The sequence below is a fragment of the Schistocerca piceifrons genome, chromosome 4 (assembly GCF_021461385.2).
Source record: "Schistocerca piceifrons isolate TAMUIC-IGC-003096 chromosome 4, iqSchPice1.1, whole genome shotgun sequence".
Lineage (NCBI taxonomy): Eukaryota > Metazoa > Arthropoda > Insecta > Orthoptera > Acrididae > Schistocerca > Schistocerca piceifrons.
The window spans coordinates 519,857,941-519,869,760 of NC_060141.1; the positions used below are offsets into that span (position 1 = coordinate 519,857,941).

The 11,820-nt window shown below is 44.0% G+C and overlaps 1 pseudogene; it reads right to left on the reverse strand.

The window, feature by feature from the left end:
- Nucleotides 1-10,980: 10,980 nt before the first annotated feature.
- LOC124797004 lies at nt 10,981-11,098 on the reverse strand (annotated as a pseudogene).
- Nucleotides 11,099-11,820: the final 722 nt, after the last annotated feature.

Genomic DNA, 11,820 nt, shown 5'->3' on the forward strand with positions numbered 1-11,820 from the left:
TGCTGTGCTGGTACTGCGAACGGCTGAAAGCAAGGGGAAACTACAGTCGTAATTTTTTCCGAGGGTATGCAGCTTTACTGTATGGTTAAATGATGATGGCGTCCTCTTGGGTAAAATATTCCGGAGGTAATATAGTCCCCCATTCGGATCTCCGGGCGGGGACTACTCAGGAGGACGTTGTTATCAGCAGAAAGAAAACTGGTGTCCTACGGATTGGAGCGTGGAATGTCAGATCCCTTACTCGGGCGGGTAGGTTAGAAAATTTAAAAAGGGAAATGAATAAGTTAAAGTTAGATATTGTGGGAATTAGTGAAGTTTGGTGGCAGGAGGAAGAGGTGAATACAGGGTTATAAATACAAAATAAAATAGGGGTAATGCAGGAGTAGGTTTAATAATGAATAGCAAAATAGGAATGCGCGTAAGATACTACAAACAGCATAGTGTACGCATTATTGTGGCCAAGCTAGATACGAAGCTCACGCCTACCGCAGTAGTACAAGTTTATATGCCAACTAGCTCCGCAGACGAAGAAGAGAATGTATGATGAGATAAAAGAAATTATTCAGATAGTGAAGGGAGACGAAAATTTAATAGTCATTAGTGACTGGAACTCGATAGTAGGCAAAGGAAGAGAAGGAAACGAAGTAGGTGAATATGAATTGGGAGTAAGGAATGAAAGAGGCAGCCGTCTGGTAGAATTTTGCACAGAGCAGAACTTAATCATAGCTATCATTTGGTTCAAGAATCATGAAAGAAGGTGGTATACATGGAAGAAACCTGGAGATACTGGAAGGTCTCAGATAGATTATATAATGGTAAGACAGAGAGCCAGGAACTCGGTTTTAAATTCTAAGACATTTCCAGAGGCAGATGGGGACTCTGACCACATTCTATTGGTTCTGAACTGTAGATTAAAACTGAAGCAACTGCAAAAAGGTGGGAATTTGAGGAGATGGGACCTGGATAAAATGAAAGAACCAGAGGTTGTAGAGAGTTTCAAGAGAGCATTAGGGAATGATTGACAAGAATGGGGGGAGGAAGAAGAATGGGTAGCTTGGAGAGATGAAATAATCAAGGGAGCAAGTAGGTAAAAAGACGAGGGCTTATGGAAATCCTTGGGTAACAAAAGAGATATTGAATTTAATTGATGAAAGGAGAAAATACAAAACGCAACAAATGAAGCAGGCAAAAAGGAATACAAACGTCATAAAAATGAGATCGACAGGAAGTGCAAAATGGCTAAGCAGGGATGGCTAGAGGGCAAATGTAAGGATGTAGAGGCGCATATCACTAGGGGTAAGATAGATACTGCGTACAGGAAAATTAAAGAGACGTTTGGAGAAAAGAGAACCACTTGCATGAATATCAAGAGCTCAGATGAAAACCCAGTTCTAAGCAAAGAAGGGAAAGCAGAAAGGTGGAAGGGGTATATAGAGGCTCTATACAAGGGCGATGTATTTGAGGACAATATTATGGAAATGGAAGAGAATGTAGATGAAGATGAAATAGGAGATATGATACTGCGTTAAGAGTTTGACACACCACTGAAAGACCTAAGTCGAAACAAGGCCCCGGGAGTAGACAACATTACATTAGAACTACTAACAGCCTTGAGAGAGCCAGACCTAACAAAACTCTACCATATAGTGAGCAAGAAGTATGAGACAGGCGAAATACCCTTAGCCTTCAAGAAGAATATAATAATTCCAATCCCAAAGAAAGCAGGTGTTGACAGATGTGAAAATTGCCGAACTATCAGTTTAATAAGCCACAGCTGCAAAATACTAACACGAATTCTTTACAGACGAATGGAAAAACTGGTAGAAGCCGACCTCGGGGAAGATCAGTTTGGATTCCGCAGAAATGTTGGAACACGTGAGGCAATACTTACCCTGCGACTTATCTTAGGAAATAGATTAAGGGAAGGCAAAACTGCGTTTCTAGCATTTGAAGACTTAGAGAAAGCTTTTGACAATGTTGAGTTGAATACTCTCTTTCAAATCTGAAGGTGGCAGGGTTAAAATACAGCGATCGAAATGCTATTTATAATTTGTACAGAAACCAGATGGCAGTTATAAGAGTCGAAGGGCACAAAAGGGAAGCAGTGGTTGAAAAAGGAGAGAGACAGGGTTGTAGCATATCTCCAATGTTATTCAATCTATATATTGAGCAAGCAGTAAAGGAAACAAAAAAAATTCGGAGTAGGACTTGAAATCCATGGAGAAAAAATAAAAACTATCAGAGGCAGCAAAGAACCTGGAAGAACAGCTGGACGGAATGGACAGTGTCTTGAAAGGAGGATATAAGATGAACATCAACAAAAGCATAACGAGGATAATGGAATGTAGTCGAATTAAATCGGGTGATGCTGCGGGAATTAGATTAGGAAATGAGACGCTTAAAGTAGAAAATGAGTTTTGCTATTTGGGGAGCAAAATTACTGATGATGGTCGAAGTAGAGAGGATATAAAATGTAGACTGGCAATTGCATGGAATAGAAATTTGTTAACATCGAGTATAGATTTAAGTGTCAGAAAGTCGTTGTAAGGAGTGTAGCCATGTATGGAAGTGAAACACGTACGATAAATAGTTTAGACAAGAAGAGAATAGAAGCTTTCGAAATTTGGTGCTACCGAAGAATGCTGAAGATTAGATGGGTAGATCACATAACTAATGAGGAGGTATTGAATAGAATTGGGGAGAAGAGGAGTTTGTAGCACAACTTGACAAGAAGAAGGGACCGGTTGGTAGGACATGTTCTGAGGCATCAAGAGATCACAAATTTAGCATTGGAAGGCAGTGTGGAAGGTAAAAATCGTAGAGAGAGACCAAGAGATGAATACACTAAACAGATTCAGAAGGATGTAGGTTGCAATAGGTACTAGGAGATGAAGAAGCTTGTACAGGATAGAGTAGCATGGAGAGGTGCATCAAACCAGTCTCTGGACCACCACAACAACAACGGTGTATTTTACCGACACTCATCTCAAACTGTTTTCGCACAGGTGCTGAAGACCTTGCTGTCGTGCGCCCATGCCAGCATATCCATGCATCATCCGTCCTTACCGCAACATCACCTTCTCTGTACTCCACAAATGGCAGTATACGTGATGGCAGGTACACTATGTGTTCAAAAGTATCCGGACACCTGGCTGAAAATGACTTACAGAGCGTGGTGCACTCTATCGGTTATGCTGGAATTCAGTACGGTGTTGGCCCGCTCTTACCCTTGATGACAGCTTCCACTCTCGCGGCATACATTCAATCAGGTGTGGGGAGGTTTCCTGGGGAATGGCAGCCTATTTTTCACGGAGTGCTGCACTGAGAGGAGGTATCGATGTCGGTCGGTAAGGCCTGGCATGAAGTTGGCGTTCCAATACATCCCAAAGTTGTTCTGTAGGATTCAGATCAGACTCTGTGCAGGCCAGTCCATTACAGGGATATTATTGTAGCGTAACCACTCCGCCACAGGCCACGCATTATGAACAGGTGCTCGATCGTGTTGAAAGATGCAATCGCCATCCCCGAACTGCTCTTCAACTGTGGGAAGCAAGAAAGTGCTTAAAACAATCAATGTAGGCCTGTGCCACGCAAAATAACATGGGGTGCAAGGCCCCCCCCCCCCCCCCCATGAAAAACACGACCACACCGTAACACCACCGCCTCCAAATTTTACTGTTGGCACTACACACGCTGACAGATGACGTTTACAGGTAATTCACTATACCCACATCCTGCCACCAGATCGCCACATTGTGTACCGTGATTCGTCACTCCATACAACGTTTTTCCACTGGTCAACCGTCCAATGTTTACGCTCCTTACACCAAGCGAGGCGTCCGGATACTTTTGATCATATAGCGTACCTGCCATCACGTATACTGCCATTTGTGGTATACAGAGAAGGTGATGTTACGGTAAGGATGGATGGATGGTGTGATGTGTGGCTTATGAGCTGCCGGTCGACCATGAAACCCAAGTTTCCTCACCTCCCGCCTAACTGTCATAGTACCTACAGTGGATCCTGATGTAGTCTACAATTCCTGTGTCGTGGTCTGGATAGATGCCTGCCTATTACACATTACGACCCTCATCAACTGTCGGCGGTCTCTGCCAGTCAACAGACGAGGTCGGCCTGTACGCTTTTGTGCTGTACGTGTCCCTTCACGTTTGCACTTCACCATCACATTGCAAACAGTGGACTTAGGGATGTTTAGGAGTGTGGAAATCTCGCGTACATACGTATGACACATTTGATACCCAATCACCTGACCACTATCGAAGTCCATGAGTTCCGTGGAGCGCCCCCTTCTGCTGTCTCGCGATGTCTAATGACTGCAGAGGTCGCTGGTATGGAGTACCTGCCAGTAGGTGGCACCTCATTGCACCTAATATGAAAAACGTATGCTTTAAGGGGTGTCCGGATACTTTTGATCATATAGTGTAACTCTCTGCAGCCATTCGCCAAATTAAAGCCCTTTCACCGCATTGCCAGAGGACATGATTCAACACTCCAAATATGTCGTTTTCATTCATAAATCGACCAGTTAACGTCGCTCTTTACACCACGTCCAGCGTCGCTTAGCACCGACTACAGAAATGTGTGGCTCATGGGGAGTTACTTGATCATTGTAGCCCATTCTTCTTAAATGCCTCTGTAAAGTCATTGTGGTAACTGGACTGGTGGTACCACTTTGACGAGTGCTTCCTTCTGGTGATTTCATTTGATTTCTTACGACCGCCTTCCGTAATTCTCGATGGACCTGTCCGTCGACACAGGAGGTCCACCTGGTCTTGGTTTAGCTGCGGCTGTTCCTTCGCGTTTCCACTTCACAGTCACATCATCATCACCCGACTTGGACAGTTTTGGATGGGTTGAAATGTCCCTGATGAATCTGTTTCACACGTGACATCGAATAAGTAGCTCATGTTCGATGTCGCTGATCTCTTCTGAGCGACTCATTCTGCTGTTACTGCTTCTCTTCTGACAACACAGTACTCTCCGCTTCCGTTTTCACTCCACGCCTCACGTGACTTATAATGCCCACTCCCATATTACATAGGGGTGTCATGATCTGATAGTGCATGCAGCACCGTCTGCTGACGTGTGCCAACTGCAATGCGAGTCTAGCATCTTCTGCCAGTAAAGGATGTTATCTCCTGACAACACAGTACTCTCCGCAACCGTTTTCACTCCGCGCCTCACGTGACATATAGTGCCCACTCCCATATTACATAGGGGCGTCGTGACCTGATAGTGTATATGTACAGCACCGTCTGCTGACGTGGGCCAACTGCAATGAGAGTCTAGCATCTTTTGCCAGTAAAGGATGTTATCGCCAGCACCACAGCCACCCCAAATACGCTGCAGTAGTTCATTAGAAAGACTTGTAAATAAGGTCCGCTTGCTTAAATTTTTTGTGGTGTAGGATAAGATAGCCGTGGCGTTATCTGAGGAGTCGTTTAGACACTGACCTCTGCTAGTGAGGTGGCGCAATCGTCAAAACACTGGACTTGTATTCTGAAAAACCGGTTTCACGCTCTCGTTCGGTCAATATTGTTTATGTTTCTTGTGATTATTCACATAAGGCGATCGTCTGGGATTTTCCTTTTATGAGACCATAATCGAATCCTTTTTCTATTCTTGTTTGATCGACCATCTCTATTGACCTTTACGCCGACGATGGCAAAGCTAATGTTCCGTCTCTGAAATACAAGATGAAGGAATCTCTTAGAACGCTACATGAAATTGTACTTTTTACTCCTTTCGATAAATGAGGAGATATCATCAAATATCTTCTTCTACATATACATGACTACTCCAATTCACACTTAAGTGCTTGACAGAGGGTTATTCCAACCACTTCAGGAGTATTTCTCTACCCTTCCACTCAGAGCGTGGGAAAAATGAACACTTCAATCTTTCTGTACGGTCTCTGATTTCACTTATTTTATTATGTTCAATTAATGGTAATTTTTATTTGGTAAACAATCATAAAAAGGACTCTGCTACATCATATTACAATAATGTAGACATCTTTCAAATGTTCGGTTTTAATAACTTATTATGTCTCAACAAGCAGGCGAAGAAATATTGTTTAAATATTACTTGTCATGAATGGAATATGTCTCCGATAATAGCATCACAACGTGACGTCAGAAACGCGAGAATCTGATGATAGCAACGTCTACTCGAAAGCCTACATAAATGCTTATGTTTACATCTAAGTCTACACTTCACAAGCCATCTAACGTTGTATGGCGAAGGGTATTTTGTGTCCTACTGTAGCTTCCCCCTTTTGTTGTTTTAGTCACGAATGGTTCGCAGCAGGAATGATTCCTCGTTAAGACTTCGTTTGAGCTTGAATATCTCTGGTTTTACCTTCATGGTATTTTTACGAGATTACGTAGGAGGCAGCAATATACTGGTTGACTGTTCTAGGACGATACACTCTCGGAACTTTAACAGTAAACCATACCGTGACGCACAACCCCTGTATTGCAAAGTCTGTCGCTGGAGTTCCTGGAGTTATTCTTCCAATAAATCTGAGTCTGGAATCTGTCTTAATCGCGATTAATTTTATGTTGTCTTTCCACTTCAAAGAGCTCCGAATGCATACTGATAAATACTTTGTGGATGTTACTGCTTCCAAGGATTGTTCTGCAATCGTGTAACCATAAAATGGTAGGTCATTTTGCCTATTTACGTGCAGAACATTTCTTTATGTTGAGGGTCAACTGCCAATCCCTGAACCAAGCAGCAATCCTCTACGGGTTTCCGCACAGTTCGCTATGATTTTCTAGCGTTGCGGCTTCTCTATATACAACAGCAACATCCGCAGTAAACTTCACGGAAATTCCGACGTTATCCTCTAGATCAACTGTATGCGAGTATATAGTGATAAATAATGGTCCTATAGCACATCCTGTTTCTAGAACGTCTTCAGTCCAATCGTACAATTGATCTGATACTCAGCACACGCTTGTTTTGGGCATCTGACGCAAGAGCGAAACTGTATCGAACGCCTTCCGGAAGTCAATGAACACAGCACCTACTTGGCGCCAGTATATACTGCTTTCTGGGTCTCATAGACGAATAGAGCAAGCTGAGTTTCACACGATCGTTGTTTTCGGCTCCCATGTTGATTTACATAGAGGACATTTTCAGACTCCAGAAATCTCACAATATGCGAGGATAAGTACTGTTGCAAAAGTTACAACAGACAAACGTCAGAGATACAGCCGTATAGTTTTGTGCGTCTGTTCCACCACCCTTTTTGAAAAAGGGAGTGACCTGCTCTTGTTTTCAATCATTTGGAACGCTCCACTCCTCCTGCGTCTAATGGTACACTGCTGCTGGAAGAGGAGCGAGTTCTTTCGCACCATGTAGAGTCGTATTTATCCCGTCGGGCCCATTAACCTTTCCTGTCTTGACAGATTTCAGTTGCTTCCGTATTTCATTGTCACTTATTTCGATATCTCACATTTTAGCGTTCGTGCGACAATTTTAATTGAACATTTACTGTACGATGATGATGAGGTTAGGTTAATGGAGCGCTCAGCTGCGTGGTCATCAGTGCCTATACTAAGTCCCAATTTTCACACAGTCCAATTTTTTGCAGTCCACTCTAACCACTGTCAGGAATGATCATGATGAAATAATGAGGACAACACAAACACCCAGTCCCGGGCAGAGAAAAATCCCCAACCCGGCCGGGAATCGAACCCGGGAACCCGTGATCCAGAGGTGGCAACGCTAGCCACTAGACCACGAGCTGTGGACTTTACAGCACGAGCTTCCCCAGAAGAACAGTTTTGAAGAAAGACGTTTAGCATTTCGGCCTTTTCTGTGTCACCCTGTTTCCATGCCACTCTGCTGGCAGAGTGTCTGGACGGATGGCTTTGATCCGTTCAGTGATTCAGTATAAGAGCAAAACCTTTTAGCTGCTACTACGGTCGCGGGTTCGAATCCTGGCTCGGGCATTGATGTGTGTGTTGTCCTTAGGTTAGTTAGTTTTAAGCAGTTCTAATTCTAAGGAACTGATGACCTCAGATGTTAAGTCCCATAGTGCTTAGAGCCATTTGAACCATTTGAAAACCTTTTAGCATTTTGTGTCAAGTCGGTAGATGGAATTTTACTTTCGAATTCGTTGAACGCTTGACAAATGGCTGACTTTAGGCTAATTCTGGCATTGTTTAGTTTTTGTGTGTCTGTGAGTCTTCGACTAAGCTTAAATTTACTATGAAGCTCTCTTTACTTTTGCAGCATCTGTCTAATACGGCTGTCGGACAACGGCGGACCTTTGCCATCCCTTCCAACTTCGCTAGGCACACACGTGTTTAAAACGCATTGTACAGTACTCTTGAACTTCGCCCATTGATGTTCAACGATGTTAGAGCTGGAAATGAAATTTGCGTGTTATCGCTCTCATAACCAGAAATCTGTTTCTTGTCTTTCTTGCTAAGCAGAAATATCTTCCTACTTTCCTTTGTATTTGCAAACGTAGACAATAGTGCTGTAACAGCCTCTCTGTTTCTGCCGTATCCCAGATTTCTTGCCATTCTCCATCAAATGTTCAAATGAGTGTGAAATCTTATGGGACTTAACTGCTAAGGTCATCAGTCCCTAAGCTTGCACACTACTTAACCTAAATTATCCTAAGGACAAACACACACCCCCATGCCCGAGGGAGGATTCGAACCTTCACCGGGATCAGCCGCACAGTCCATGACTGTAGCGCCTGAGACCGCTCGGCTTATCCCGCGCGGCCATTCTCCGTCAGTAAACGTCTTTATTTCCTTATTCGATGCGGCTCTTGTGCCCAGTATCTCCTTTGCCTCATCATTTTCGCGCTTTTTGAGCCAGTATTGTGCCCCTCTCTTTCTTACTGCTAGGTCTAGCGATAGCAAGCCCAGTATCACCTGTAGCGCCTCAGTCGGTCAGCCTGTCAGGCGCAGGAGTAAGCCCATGCATGCTCGTCGTAGAGCGTGTGCTGTCCTTACCATTCTGGCCCTATGAGCCCAATCTCTCGGTTCTTACTGCACTTAGTGACAGCTGAAAACTTCTTAGACCATTTATCGCCATTTTATTTATAATCATAATGTTTTTGTGGCAGACGATTTCTACATGTGCATGAAAATTTTGCTTTTCATCGATGTTAATTCCAAAGTACCTATATATTTCTTTTCTTTTCACAAGTCGGTCATTAATTCTGATTGTGCGATTTCTCGTTCTTGATAATGTTCCTTTTAGTAACATACAGTATAAACTATATTGTGCACTGCTATCGTTAGTTTGTTTTCCACGCATCGTTCTCTTAGGTTTTCAAGAACTAACCTACTGTTTTCCTCTAAGTTAGTCCTTGAATTAGCAGATGCTACGATTAAGAAAGCATCAGCTTAGGCGATGCGACCTCTAGTGTTGTTACACTCTGAAGCTACTTCAGTAATGGCAGATTAAACTGTGTGCCGGACCAAGACTCGAACTCGGGACCTTTGCCTTTCGCGGGCAAGTGCTCTGCCAACTGAGCTACCCAAGCACGACTCACGCCCCGTTCTCACAGCTTTACTTCTGCCAGTACCTCGTCTCCTACTTTCCAAACTTTACAGAAGCTCTCCTGCGAACCTTGCAGAACTAGCACACCTGAAAGAAAGGATATTGCGGAGACAAGGCTTAGCCACAGCCTGGGGGATGTTTCTAGAATGAAATTTTTACTCTACAGCGGAGTGTGCGCTGATATGAAACTTCCTGGCAGATTAAAACTGTGTGCCGGACCGAGACTCGAACTCGAGACCTTTGCTTTCGCTGGCAAGTGCTCTAGCAACTGAGCTACCTGTAGGAGACGAGGTACTGGCAGAAGTAAAGCTGTGAGGACGGGGCGTGAGTCGTGCTTGGGTAGCTCAGTTGGTAGAGCACTTGCCTGCGAAAGGCAAAGGTCCCGAGTTCGAGTCTCGGTCCGGCACACAGTTTTAATCCGCCAGGAAGTTTCATATCAGTGCACACTCCGCTGCAGAGTGAAAATTTTATTCTACTTCAGTAACGATTGTATGTCGACATCTCAGAACTCTTTATCCAAACGGAGCAATGTTGGCAGCCTTTGGAGACGTCTTTCACAATTTTGTTTCTAGGACATTCTAATTGCAATTATTTCGAAGACTTTTATAGAGACACCTGGGACAGTCCATCTGTTTCAGTCTTTTAACAGGGCAGGCCACCACCAACTATCAAACGCTCCAGCTATACCAATCATCATGTCTATAAAACACTTGCCGTCTGACGCGTTCACAACATTCCCTGCCGTAATTTATCGCTCCCTCGGTGGATATCCCTTTCCGGCAACCGTACTGCAGGGGACTCATGCCCATTACCTGTCTGTGGTCCCTCAGGCGGCGGCACAGGAGCTTTTCCTGTACTTCGGCTACAGCATTTATCACACAAATCGGCCTTTAAGGTTTCGGTTCTCATGGTAAATAAATATTATTTACTTGTTGTATTGTACTTTTGTACACTGAAAATTATTGCATGTTTCAAAACCCGTAACACTGGGTGTGGTTTCCAAATTCCGCCGCGCGTGGAAGCCGTGCGGTTTGAGGCGTCTCGTCACGGTTCCCGCGGCTCCCCCCGCCAGAGGTTCGAGCCCTCCCTCGGGCATGGGTGTGTGTTGTGTTGTCCTTAGCGTAAGTTAGTTTAAGTCAGATTAAGTAGTGCGTAAGCCTATGGACCGATGACCTTAGCAATTCGGTCCCATAGTCCTTACCAAACTAAAACTTAACTCCTCCAGAACAGGTCATGAAGGCCCAACGGTACCGACCGGCCGCCGTGTCATCATTAGCCCACAGGCGTCCCTGGATGCGGATATGGAGGGGCATGTGGTCAGCACACCGCTCTCTCGGCCGTACGTCAGTTTCCGAGACCGGAGCCGCTTCTTCTCAATCAAGTAGCTTCTCAGTTTACCTCACAAGGGCTGAGTGCACCTCTCTTGCCAACAGCGCTCGGCAGACCGGATGGCCACCCATCCACGTGCTAGCCCAGCCCGACGGCGCTTAACTTCGGTGATCTGACGGGAACCGGTGTTACCACTGCGGCAAGGCCATTGGCCATAGTCCTTCCCACAAAGTTCCAATTTTTCCAAATGCCGCCAACCATTCTGACATTTATCACTAATATTATTGTTGAATATCATGGTGGCATACAGCTGCATTATTCAGTTTATCAAACGATGTAACTACTTAAGGGTGACTTTATTTTTTGCAAATTAATTCTATCGATGCCAGTCTCACTATTATTAAATCACTCGATCCCATCTTTGGTCGATATTTGCTCAATTCTCAGCTTCTGCTGGAGAGTTTGTTTTTCTTATTGTATTTATCCATTATATCTATGTCTTTAACCTACTGAATAGATATGAAAACATTCGGTATGCTTTTAGCAAAAAATATGTTGACTACAGAAAGCTAGACATCCAGGAATGTTTCATTTAACTGAAACAGAAATCGGATAAAAGTAACTATTATTCTGCAAAAGCAGAAAATGTAGAAAGGACCATCATCATTACGTGAGTAATTCTTATCATTTTGTCGTCACAAGCAAGATTGGTATTTCAGACGAAATCATTAACATTTCAACCCTACATCCTTCCGAATCAGTTTAGTGTATTCATCTCTTGGAGACTCTCTACTATTTTTACCCTCCACACTGCACTCCAATACTAAATTGATGATCCCTTGATGCCTCAGAGTATGCCCAGCCAACCGATAACTTCTTCTAGTCAAGTTGTGCCACAAATTTATCTTCTCTCCAATTCTATTCAATACCTCCTC